The sequence below is a fragment of the Rhinolophus sinicus genome, linkage group LG03, assembly GCF_036562045.2.
Source record: "Rhinolophus sinicus isolate RSC01 linkage group LG03, ASM3656204v1, whole genome shotgun sequence".
Classification (NCBI taxonomy): Eukaryota; Metazoa; Chordata; class Mammalia; order Chiroptera; family Rhinolophidae; genus Rhinolophus; species Rhinolophus sinicus.
In genome coordinates, this window is record NC_133753.1 from 117,411,061 (window position 1) to 117,425,082 (window position 14,022).

General features: G+C 34.4%; 1 protein-coding gene across 4 annotated transcripts in view; it reads right to left on the bottom strand.

Moving 5' to 3' along the window:
• The window catches only part of PRR16 (proline rich 16), a 278,138-nt gene that overhangs the window by 106,177 nt on the left and 157,939 nt on the right, over positions 1–14,022 (bottom strand). The window lies entirely within an intron of this gene.

Sequence of the window (14,022 nt, forward strand, 5' to 3'; positions counted from 1 at the left end):
CAGGCACAAATCCCTACTCTCTTCCAGTCCCTTCTGTCTTACCAAACAGAAGCCTTAAGAACTAGGGGAATGGAAAAACACCCTCTAACCTCTGAGACACAGTCAGTGATTTCCTACTTCTGGGAGAGGGTAGAGGCAAAAGCTGACTGACCTTGGGGAAGAGGGCAGGAAATGCTTTTGGGCCCAGGAACACTACAGATGTCTGCAATCACTTGGGGAAGGACCTAAGTCAGAACCACCACTCAAGACCTGCCACAGACACAAGGAAGAAGCATGGAATAGAATGAGGCTCACAGAGCTATCAGACCATGATGTAGGTCCTACCCTCAGTGAAGGGCAGTAGTTCTGAAGACAGGAAAATTGAGTGGAAGCAAGTTAGGCAATGCAGTTTTAAGGAAAGATTGGCAAGGCCATTAGCGCACTGGAGTTAAAGCTGTCAATCAAAGGAATCTGGCATCTCCCATAACAGGCTTGTCTTAGTGTCTCTGTGCTGTTAGTCACTGTCTAGGGCAGCTTGTGGGAAGAATGGCCTCGACTCAATTGCTGGATTTCAGAGCATGGCAGTTGGATCTTCAGTCATGTACACTCCTCCAGTCAGAGATCTCAGAGGCCACTTTCATGGTTGCCATACATGCACTATTATGCATATATCAGGATGGAAAAGTTATGGTTACATTAAAAATAATTTATTTTTGTACAGATGTAGTCCCTTCATTCCATGTGCTTCCATTTGTACATTTTTCCATCCTCTCTTACTCAAGGCTAAGTCTGTTCAACTATGAAATTGGCTCTTTGACACATGGTGGCCAGACTGGTCTAAAAATGAAATATCATAACAAATTAGAAATTAGGGAGGATATAGAGATTTTACTCCTTCCTCATGAGGGTCTTAAGTGACTGATTCATGCAAGTGCCACCAGAGCTCAGCCTTCTATTTTAACTCTTAAACATCTTAACTCCATTCACTTCTATTTTCATTGCTTTGATCTTAGTAGGAGCCATCATTATTTACCAGATGGGCCAACCAGAGTCACCTTGCTTCATCTTTCATTTCTGTAGTCTCAGTGGTCTTTTTAAAATATGAAGGTACAGTTGTCAACTCCCTGCTTAGAACCTTTCAATGCCTGTTCATTCCTCCTGTGATAAAAATAAATTCTTACCAAAGTCCTGTATAGTCTTACTCAGTGTTATGCTGGTAAGTCTTTAACAACTGGTTCTTAGAGGTGTAAGAAGATCCTGGTTGGAAAATCTGTCATTTTCCACAGTGTAAACTTTCATCATGGTTAATTTGGAGTGAGTAAACACAACATGGAAAGTGAGGTTGGGAAGAAATGTGCAGTACTACATCATTATAAATTGTTTCCACTATACCAATAGACTAGACATAAATAAACTCAAGAGCACAAAGAACAGTAAAAAGTAGTAAAATACTTATGAGTGATTAGAAATAACTAGAACTGTTATTTTTAATGTAACTTATTTAACATAGTTTATATGAATACTTTTGTTTTTAATAATGGTTATTTAAACAGTTGGCTCACAAAATTTCCAAAAACATAACAACTGGTCCTCTTTAGCTCATATAAGCCAGCATTCACTGTCTTTCACTCTTAAATAACTCCATATCCTCAACTCTAATAAGTTTCCTTTTCTATTCTGTTCTCAAACCTCTCTGGTTTTCCTTTAGGTCCTCATAATTGTGAATTGGCTTCCTGCCACAGGACATTTGCACATACTAATTTTTCTTCTTGAAATGCTCTGACCTGTCCTCTTTGTCTTAACTCCTATTCATCTTTAAAATCTTACTTAGCTCAGTAGTCACTTATGAAGTAAACATTCCTCATTTCACCACAATTCCTCTTATAGATCAAGTTAATTTGTTAAATGTTCACAAGGAACCATATTGCTTTCATTCAAATCATTCACATATTTTTTGACTGTATGTTTAGTAGAAGTGTGAGCATTGGGATAATGTTTCCTTTCAGGACTCAAATCTCAGTGAGGTCAGGGGCCATTTTTGTTTTTACTAGTTTATCGTAAAGGCCTAATGTAGTGAATGGCACTCAATAGGGGCTCAACAAATATTTGTTAAATAAATGCACTGAGGGTTACTTCCCTCATCCAAGTGTAAACAGAAGCATTTTCTTTCCTATTTGATTTTTGAATGTGGAGCTACTTAAAAAGTCATACTTGCTCCTAGAATAAAATAGGAAAAACATATTTAGCCATAAACGATGTGGCGCATTCTCCAGCTCTAGGCCAGATGGCATAGAAATTAAAGTGGGAGGACACTTAAAGAATATAATGTGATTGACAGAGGGACAGTCCTGGTTCATGGGTGCTGCGCGCTATTTCATCTAGAAAGTTATCTACCCTAAGCCTTTTATTGTATTAAGTATCTGCAGTAAAGAAGAGAAAGCTTGTCTGCAGTGAGGGAACTGGAGCTGATGTTCACAGATGAGTAAGTACTGCCTGGGTCCCTGATGGCCTGACAGTTCCAGGCGGCTTGTAGTCTCTATATTGTTACTTCCTCAATGTCTATAAAATGCCAACAGAATAAAAAAAAAATGAAAAAAGAAAATGAAGAACTACCCTCATGGAGCAGGGAATCTAGTCAAGGAGCCTGACATTAATTAGATACTCAAACAAATAACTGACTGTAAAAGTGTAACTGGCTCAAGTGCTCTGAACAAGAAATACAAGATATTGTAAGCGGGGAACAAAAAGACCCCACCAGAAAAGTTGGTGAAGCATTCCTGAGGGATGAGTTGCAGTTAACTGAGAAAAGACGGGTAATTTTAACAGTTCACTCAGGAAACAGCCTGTTAAATGTCCTTTTAAAGAAGACTCTTTTGGCTGAAGGGCACTGTGAGAGATGAAGTTGGTTAGGTAGCAGCTAGATTGTGAGAGCCCTTGTTATGTTATGATAAGTACCACACATTTTAAAAAAGAGTTCCAGAGTGAGAGGAGCAATATTCAAAGAGACTATGAATTGGTAGTTTTCAACACTGAAGCATCATCTAGGTAAAGAAGTAACAGAGCTTCAAAAAGGAAAATATAAACAAACCCACACCAATCATACCATAGTGAAAATATAAAGCACTGAAAGTAAGGATAAAAGTTTTACAACAATAAGAAAAACACCACCAAATATTTATACAGTAACAAAAATTAGGCTGACAGAAAATTTTCACACAGGCAATAGAAGCCTGAAGAAAATTTAGCAATGTGTTTCATATTGAAAAAAAGTAATTGGAATTGTAATATAGTTTGACTCCTCTGTAAAAATGAGAGTGAAATAGACATTACCAGACAATAAAGACTAAGAGATTACACTTCTTATAGCTCAGCGTTGAAAGCACCGATGAATGACAATTCAGAAAAATATTAAAAATCAGAAGAAAGAATACAAATCCATAGGTGGGTGAACAAAGAAATTGTTAAATAAGTAATTTAAAATATACACTGATAAGAAAACAATAATATACTAATGGCTAATTTGAAAGAGAGCTAGAAAAATGTAAAACTAAAAATACTAGGGAAAATAACATGTCTGATTGGAAGATAATCCCAGTTAAAGCATTTTTGTCATGTGTGTATGGAATCAGTATCTACCTGCTATTGATTAACTTTGGGCTTTATTAAGTCAAAAATGCATATGAAAAAAATTAGGGCAACGACAGAAATAATAGACAAATATATAACTTCCAAAATAATATAAGGATTAAAAAGTAAGAAAAATTTGGCAAATCTAAAAATGGCAGATAATAAGAAAACAGAAAAGAAAAAAAAACATAGTGAATAGAAACAACTGCATAAGACAGTAGAAAACATAACTTCAAACATATTAGTAATCATAAGTATAAATAGATTAAAACAATTTATTCAAAAAGAGACACAAAATATTGATTTTAAAATGATAGCAATAAGATATAGCAGACAGTAACCAAATGAAACTTAATGCAGCTATATTAATACTAATCCAGAAAAAACTGAATCTACATCTTTCTTAATCAAAACAGCATTGTGTCAATACTGACTTGAGAGAACAAATGAATGAAACAAAATTGAGAGTTCATGTATACACATGAAAATAATGGAAAATGTTTGTAAAAATGTAATGCACATAAGGTGAACATCAAATTTCCTAATGAGAATATACTCAATCTCACCAGTAAACAAGGTTACTACAAAACTGAAGAAAAATGAGATAGCATTTATACTCAATAATTTAGTAAAAAAACAGTTTCATTCCAATTGTTGGTGATGATGTAGATAAACGGGAACCTTGAACATTGCCAGTGTGAATGTAAATTCAGCCAGTTGGGAAACTTTAAAACAATGACCTATAAATTGAAATAAGGTACCAACTCTATGGTGCATGTCTTTTAGGAACAAAGCTTAGCCAACTCTAGAGAAACTCTACCAGACATTCAAGAGTTGAAAAAGCATAAGGATATTTCTTGCAGGTATTTGTTTGTATTATCATAGCAAAAAATTGGAAACAACCTAAATATCTATTAGTAAATGATTAAATATAAAGCAGTCCAAATGGAGTAACTATATACATCAGTAGGGACAAATCTCAAAAAACTAATGCTGAATTATAAAGTTAAAAAAATATATTCAGTATGTATGCTGTTTACATACAGAGGCACACACAGTTTAATTTATGCAACGTGAAAATAAATAATACACATCAAGGAGGAAAAGGAATGGATGTAGGAAGGCATCAGCTGTATAGTTGAAATATTTTATTTCATTTAAAATTTGATATAAAGTAATTAAACTGTTTATGTTTGTTAAGTTTGGGTTACATTTGTTACATTAATTTATTTATTTTCTGTCATGTGTGCAATATTTTATAATTTGAAAGTGAAATAAATATTTAACACTAAAGTTAGAAAGAAAAGAATTCTTACAGCTGCCATGTGGAGAACATATTAAAGGGTGTTACAGTTTATTTACTCAGCTAATGAGATGCTATTGCAGCCAAATGACAGATGAATAAATTAACCAGACAAGGAATACACTGTGCGGGTATTCTTATTACACTTCTGTGTTTTGCTTAGTCTACTTCGAAGTATCATATTGCAACTAAAGCAATCATAACCACAGGAATGATGGGATTAAAGGGAATACAAAATAAAAGACAGTACAATAAGGTGGACAGATTGTTTGCAGAGTTTTGGAGGTTAGAAGAGAGCATGACGCCAATCATAAGTCTAAGCACATCCACACGGAAATTTCAGGCGCAAAGGTTAAATGTATATTTCAGACTTGAAATTGAGTCATCTGTCCAAGTAATTATGGCTACTCAGGTATATGGAGGAATTTGCTAATGATTATGAAATGGAGACAGATATTTAAACAAAAGATGATGGCAGATGTTGTGTTTGGTGATTCCAGGAGGTTTTCCTTAGCCTCACATACAAGGAAACTATGGTTAGATTGTGGAATAATTAAGAATAATGATAACTGTGATTTAGGAATCACATGAACTCAAAGCTTTCACATTTGGGGAAAATATCCCTAGAGATTTTCATAGACAGCAGCAGAATGGAAAGAAATGAAGTAGTTAATATGACCTAAGTTATTTTTTGGAATAGAAAATTTAGTTTATATTATTTTTATAAACATTGAACTATAAAGAATAAAAATTAAGACACGGTCGGATTCTTAGAGTGAAATTCATGATAAACAGATTTACTTAAAAATAAATTAGGAGTTCCTTTTCCTATGCTCTCATTGGGTTTATCATTTTATCATTACAATTGCCTTAATATATTCGAATGGTCTACTTTGTGAGTTTTCCCTCAGACCATGTAAGCATGCTTCCATCTTTGTCTCTTTGGCAGACAGCACAGTGATTGCGCATAGAGATATTCCATAATAATACAGTGAGTAAAGGAACAGGATAAATGTAGATACTGAGAGAAAGTCACATCTTGATCTTCCTTTCTTCCTTCCAGCACTTTTAGCTTGGGTTGGATTTCCAAGGACTTCAGCCCCACCAATTCCATTTGGTCCAGAAGCACACTGGAATGGATTAGGTAGTGAAAATGGAAGGCAGAAATAGACTTGGTGAGATGGTGAATTCTTCTTATGACTCTTAAATCCTAGCTCCACAGCTTGGCATAGAGAACTTTCAGTCACTTTCCAAAACAATTAAGATAGTTTAAGTATATATTTACCTTCAAATATTTATCTGCATAGCTCTAGATAAATCCTACTTATCTTGTTTAATTAAAAACCCCATAGTATATAGTTTAATTGCCTTAAAAAACAGAAAACACTTTCAACTTCAGTGAATCTTTCCCTAGGACCGCCTCACTAACAATTCTTAATCACTGAATTCCAGTTAAAAATTAATGAAAGAAAAGAAGGAATTTAGCCAAAACTTAAATATGTACACAGAAATTTATGAATTCTTCTAAGACTTTTAATATTGATTTACGAAAACAAACACATTTTCAAATTTGTGGCAAGAGCAACAAAGAACTGAAAAGAGAAATTAATGGGAGCCATAAGATTTCCACCAAGAGAAACATACAGGGAAATCTAGCGGTAACTATTAGACCATGCTCAGTGGCTGACCTCAAATGCAGGTAGACACAAGAGGTTTGTCCAGCAGACATATACTGGTAGACCCACTCAGATCCTCCTTGGGGGAGATGAAGCAGAAAGTAGTCGAGTCACCAGTGGGGCTATTCCAGCATGGAAATAAGAGGGCAACATCCCTCAAATTCATAACTCTTGCACTTCATTTCTATCATCATTATATCAATTTATTTTTTTTCAGTTTTTGAATGTTTTTATTCATTTTCATACTTTAATAATTGTTTTATGTGTTAATTACAGTTGACACACATTATGTTAGTTATAGGTGTACAACATAGGGATTAGACATTTATAAAACTTATAAAATGTTCACTCCGATAAATCTATTACCCATTTGATACCATAAATATTTATTACAATATTATCGACTATATTGCTTATGCTGTACTTTACATTCCTATGACTATTTTGTAACTACCAATTTGTACTTCTAAATCCCTGCCCCCTTTTCATCTATCTATCTATCTATGCAACTGATTTAGAGGAAGAATTAAAACAAATAGTCCGTAATACAGTATATAACTTTGTGTTTCATTGCTACATCACAGTAGTTGTTATATACTACATGTGAATTAATATATATGGTAATTCCTGTAATCATTTTGTGAATGGAAGAATAACATTGAATTATACTTATGTTAGAAACAATTTAATAAGTGGAAGCATTTAAGGTATTCCACAATTTTTAAAAAAAGCTCTATAAAGACTTTAACATGTAGGAGTAATTCAGGCTTCTCTTGACTTCTAGAAAGGCTCAGTGACCAGGATGGTTGCTCTGGTGGTGAACATTAAATGCTCCAATCTCAAAGGATGACTACAGTTGCCTTGGGTTTCCAAAGCTGTCTTTGGATTTCTACAGCAACCATTATTTTTTTTAAAACAATATTATTGTTCCTTAGAGATCTGGCCAATCATTTGCTGACATAGTTGCACAACATGCTAAACAACATAATAATATAGTTCTCTTATCTAATGCTTATTTATTCTCCTTGCCCTGGGTGTATTTGATAGAGTATACAGTGTAGATGTGGATGTAATCCAGGATAAATAATGCAGTATCTTGAAGTTGTCAGAGACCCAGACTCTGTCTAACATTCTGCTCTACTATCCCTAGGGTGTAGCTTTCATTTTCATATTCAAGTTCATAGATGGAGAGCCAACCTTCACATATGCATTTCAAGGAGAAAGATGGAAAAGGGCGGGAAGGCATACCTACTCCTTTTTAAGGAGATGTTTCAGCAGTGATACGTTTTATTTGCTCATATCTCACCATCCAAAATTATCTAGATGTAAGGAGACTGGAAAATAATAGCCTTTTATCTAAGGTTCAGTGTGCCCAGTGAACAGCTAAGGTTCTACAAAATAAGAAAGGAGAAAGGATATTCCAAGGCAATCAGTATCTATGCAATAGAGACTAAAACATGTACACGTATCATACATACTCAAAATCATATGCATCTGATCTTCCTTGTTGGGAAGTAAATACAAAAGGTCAAGCTTAAAAGTGTTTAATTTTTGGAAATATGTTTTTGGACACAGAAGACAGTATGTTTTGGGGAGGTGTTGTGCTGCTTGCTTTTTAATAGTCATATAATTGGCAATGCCTACCCTGTTCTCTGAAACTAAATTAGCTTTAAAATTAAACAAACCACTATCATCATTCATAGTCAAGCCTGATCAATAGAAAAGCAAGATAAAGCTATAATGTTTTTGTTTTGTTTTTTAATTTACTGTGAATTCAGTTGGGTTTGACAAATATTTATTGTGCAAATATTATTAATCTATTATTGTATGAGATACTGAGAATTAAAAAAAAAAAGATTTCGGTTTAATAAGAACTGGTCATATGTACTCAGTGTCTTCCTCCTCCTGTTATATTTAAATGAGAGTAAAGAAATAAAAATACTAATAAATTCAGAAAATTGTCTCAGAGTGGGCTACACAGTCACAAGAAATTTTGATAAATACATGGGTGAGTTAATAAACAGGTGGAAAAAGCACTGATGGAGTCCTAGAAGGATTCTATACTTGAAAGTGGAATATGGAGAGAGTGGAAGTGAGAAATAATGCAAAAATTCTAATGTGAAATTGTTAAATGACTGTTTCACAGTGGAAAAAGAAAACTGTCAAATGGCCCCATACTCTTTTAAGTGCCGTGAGATTGACAGTGGTAATAACTCATATTCTAAAGAAAAGCTGAGATTTTAAAAAATTTTATTGGGGAATATTGGGCAACAGTGTGTGTGTGTGTGTGTGTGTTTTCCGGGACCCATCAGTCGTTGTCCTTCAATCTAGTTGTAGAGGGCACAGCTCTGCTCCAAGTCCAGTCACCATTTTCAAGGGGCGCAGCCCACCATCCCATGAGGGAATTGAACGGGCAACCTTGATGTTGAGAGCTTGCGCTCTAACCAACTGAGCCATCCAGCCGCCCAAAACTGAGATTCTTGCTGTATAGAAATCGAGCAATGTCTTTGGATAAGAAGAAGGCTCTGAGCGTGGTTGGTAACAATTCAGAATAAAGCTCTTCTTTATGTTTTTCCATTGGGAAGGTGGTGGTAATGGGCTAAGAACATCAACTTGTTGTTTTTCTGCCCAGGTACCCTAAAATATTGCTTGCCCACCTGACACATTCAGAACCTTCAATCAGCATCCTTCCTCACCTCATGTATGGGAGGGACTATAAAATGTCTCTATAAAATGAACATATGACTGAGGATCATGAGATATTTGAGAGTAAACAATAGCACACAATATAAGACCAATATGAGTGAACATATCAATACTGAAGATGAAGATGCCATTATTAGTGAACTCTGTAGTAAACCTATTTAATGTATTTAGAGAGGTTTGAAAATGTGTTGAGATATAAAATAAGAATGCACTATTATAAGAAGGCATGAAATAAGAAAAATATTTGGAATAGAAAATATAAATACTAAATTAAAAAAATGAATAGAAAGATTAAAAGATAAAATCTAAAAAAAAAAAAATTCCCAACCATAAATTAAAAAAAGAAAATTAAAGGGAAATATAAGAAAAAATTAAAAGACATGGAGAGTAGGAAAATCAATCCTGGAGTTTCAACAACTAATTACGGGGCTCCAGAAAAAAAAAAGAAAAGAAAAATATAGGATGGCAAATCAGTGAAATCATAAAAGAAAAAAATGTCATAGTTGACAATACAAATGGAGCTTTAGATGGAAAGAGTCAACTGAGTGTAACTCATGATGAGTGAAAAAGAAAACAGTCAGTCACTTACCAAGCAAATACAGGATACCCAGAAAGAAACGGAAATCATCATAATTTGTTCAGGATAAAAGGATGAAGTTACCAGCAACTTCAAAAGTTCTGGTGCAAAATGATTGGCTAAATTAACATTCTGTTGTAAGGAAAATTTAAAATATTTTTAGATATTAAGGACAAAGACAATTTGCTTCCCTCGTATACGTTATTCAAAAGTTAAGAATATGCCCTAGCACAGTAAAATATAATCGAAGAAAGGAAGGACACACAGGATCCAAAAAATATTACAATTAGCACAGAAGCATGAAAACAAATTAACAAATTAAAGAATGACAACTATACCACAGTCCTAAAAAGCAATTATTCTAAACTGAAATAGGAAACCAGAAGGCTCCATGAAAAAACAATAATGAATTACAGTATAGTCAATAGATATATAACTGGAAAGTTGTTACACATTAATGATGTGGGGAAGAGTAAGCTATTCCAGGGCATGTGATAAGAATAATGGTGTACAAGAAAGGAATCCATTTGAATCTTGAATTGAATTCCCTTTTGAGAGGCTAAAGTTTAGAAATATAGGTTTAAATTTATTTCATTATGGGGTCATTAACATTGTTTCATTCTACTTGTATACTGAGATACTGGTTCTTGACTTTTCAACATATGGCAAAAGCCGGAAAGACTAATTCTTCATCTTCCATAAAGATGAATCAAGTGATACAGTTTAAAGTTAAAAAGAAAAAAAAAAAGTGTCTGAGTATATTATTTAGATACTTGACTACCTGGAAAACAAAGACACATAGTTAATATGGGTTATCTCTTGGGAACGGATCTAGATATAGGACGAAAAAGATGATAAAGTTGTTAGATGATGTGTTATAGAATCATATACGTGAAATCTATATATTTTCACTAACCAATGTCACCCTAATAAATTAACAAATGTAATACATTTTTAAATGGTAAATATGTAAAAAGCAAAGAGAAGAGGTGAATTTTACTTGTTCATCCATATGCAGAACTTCATTTGGAGATTGGAATGCATGTACATATATTAAACTGACTGTGATTAAAATCATATAGCTCAGCAACAAAACAATCCAATTGAAAAATGGGCAGAAGACCCAAACAGACACTTCTCCAAGAAGACATACAAAAAGCCAACACATATATATGAAAAAGTGCTCACTAGTTATAAGGAAATGCAAACCAAAACCACAATGAGATATCACCTCACACCTGTTAGAATGGCTATCATCAACAAGACAAGCAATAGCAAATGTCGGAGAGGCTGTGAAGAAAAAGGAACCCCATATACTGCTGGTAGGAAGTTAAATTGGTATAGCCACTATGGAAAACAGTATGAAGGTCCTCAAAAAATTAAGAATTACCATACGATCCAGGAATCCCTCTTCTGGGTATCTACCCAAAATATCTGAAAACATTTATCCGTAAAGGTACATGTACTCCTATGTTCATTGCAGCATCACTCACGGTGGCAAAAACATGGAAACAACTAAAGTGTCCTTCAATAGATGATTGGGTAGAGATGTAAATATACACAATGGAATATTACTTGGCCATAAGAATAGATGAAATAATGCCATTTGTGACTACATGGGTGGAGCTTGAGGTTATCAGGCGAAGTGAAATAAGGCAGACAGAAAAAGTTGAGAACCATAAGACTTTCACTCATATGTGGGATATAAAACTAAAAGCAACAAATGAACAAGACAAACAAACAAAAAATAATAGTCAACAGTTTAGTGGTTAGCAGATGGTAAGGGGGGAGATGGGTGGTAGAAGAGGGAAAGGAGGTCATGTATATGGTGATGGAAGGAGAACTGACTGGGTGGTGAACACGCAATGCAATACATACATGATGTATTATAGAAAGGTACAATTGAAACCTAAATAATTTTATTAACCAATGTCATCCCAATAAATTTAACAAAAATTAAAATAGTTAAATCATACCCAAGACAATCAAAGAAAATGGATGACCTAGACACAGTTCTACCCCCATGTAAACTAATAATTACCATACACTGTGATGTACGTAGTGGTCGAGGATTTGCAAGTGTAGGAGAGCAGAGAAAAGGGATATTTCCTCTTTCCCTGGAGGTCACTTGGTGGCACTAGACAGAGATAATTTCAAACCAGGTGGTATCAGAGAGCTTTCTTGAATGAAAAAATGAAATTCACAGGAAGAGGCCATAGAATGTGCATGAAGTATAATGTATAATTATTTATGTGTTGGTAAAGATTAAGGTAGGTGATGGTACATGAATAAGACAAGAGTGAAAAGACAAATGAAGGCCAAATTGTGGGGTGCCCTGTGAGCTAGGTTACGGAGTTTAAACCCATGAAACTGAAATTTTGAAAATCAGTCCCCAAAAGATCTATTGAAAGAATGTACAAAGTTAGTGCTTTGGCAGAGAATGCAAATGGACACATGTTTTGGTGGGTTCATTTGTTTTTATTATAACTCTAGCTGCTTTTTACCCATAGTATGAATAGTACATAGATAACTCAGGGGTAAATGTAAAATTCAACTCTAGATACGATTTATCAAAAAATGTTATTGGACCCTGGCAGCCTTGGAAACTTAAGTTTCAACAGTTACTTGAAGCACTAAATGATCCAAACATTTTAACTTCACAATTTGCAAAACTAAGATGTTTATTCTTTTGAACTCATATAACACAAAAGTACCTGATTTTATATAAATCATTCCCTCATAGAACTGTAAGCATTTTTGAATTGCTCTTGAAAGAAGTAGAAATCTCCCAAGTTATTATACACAATTTCTAATTGTCACATGCCCAATAGCTTACTGTTTAGAATTAAAAAATAATAAAAAAGCAATTAAATAATAAGGAAGTGCTATTAAAGCACAGTTTAGTTCCATATTGTTAAAATGTACTATATATAATGATCACTTCATGTAAGTTCCACAATTACTTGTCTATCAGTTTTAGCAAGTGAGGTATTTATGACTTTTCTTTCCCCTGTAACAAACATTGCCCACAAATTATAATGTCTGAAACGTGATAGCTCTCTTTAATTTTTCTTTTCCTAAGATACCTTGTTATTTTAACAGGAAACATGCTTCTACTGAGGCTGCCTGTAAAGTGTGGAAAAGGAAACATCTCTCATCATAATTTGCTTTAGGAGCTTAATAGATGGAAATGGCTCATCTACTTGCATTTTATGAGTATAGACTTCCAAATGATTCCATTATGTTAATAATGTTCAGGAGGAAGCTGCAAATCCTCCTGATGGTATGGAACTGTCAATTTGAACTCAAGCTCATAGCTCTCAATCTCATCTCTTTTTGCATTTGCAGAAGTGTAAAGGAAGTAAACCTCAGGTTGTGTATTATATTCCCTATTGATGTTAAACTAGCTCAATAAAAGAAAATCTGTAAGCATCATGAGTAAAAATGCAAAAACAAAATTCCTCTCTATCTAATGCACTCCTTCTTCTGTTTAAACTATTCACTGTATTGCAGTCAGACAGAGTTTCTATTACATATGCATATATTTCATATTATATATATTTGTATAATACAAATTATTAAACCTCAAGTGGTATCCTATTGCTCTTAAGATAAAGACTGAATACTTAATAAGGGCACCATGATCCTAGGACCTGGGTCCTGCTTTCCACCCCAGTATGCTTTGGTGCCACTCGTCTTCACTCTGTGCTCTTTTGATTTCTTTCAGTGCTTAGAAGATGCTGGGTCTCGCTGGGTCTTTGTATAAGTCATTTTCTACCCAGGCCTAGTTATTTCTGTTTCCTCCCAGAGCACACTACACACACACACACACACACACACACACACACACACACACACACTCACACACACACTTCCCCTATCCTTCAAAAATTAGCCCACATATTTCCTCTTCAAAGAAATCTTCCAGAGTGCCCTGAAAGTCCCTTTACATAGCCCTAGAGGTCCTGTGTCTGTTTCACTGCACATACTGCACTAATAAGGTGATTAACTGTGTAATTCTCTCTTTAATGTTTGTCTCTTTGGCGAGAATATAAGCTCTGAGAGGGCAGGCTATCCTGTGCTTTTGTGTCTGGAAAAGAAATGTATACTGAATGAATAAATGATAAACACGAATGAATCAAAAGAAACATACT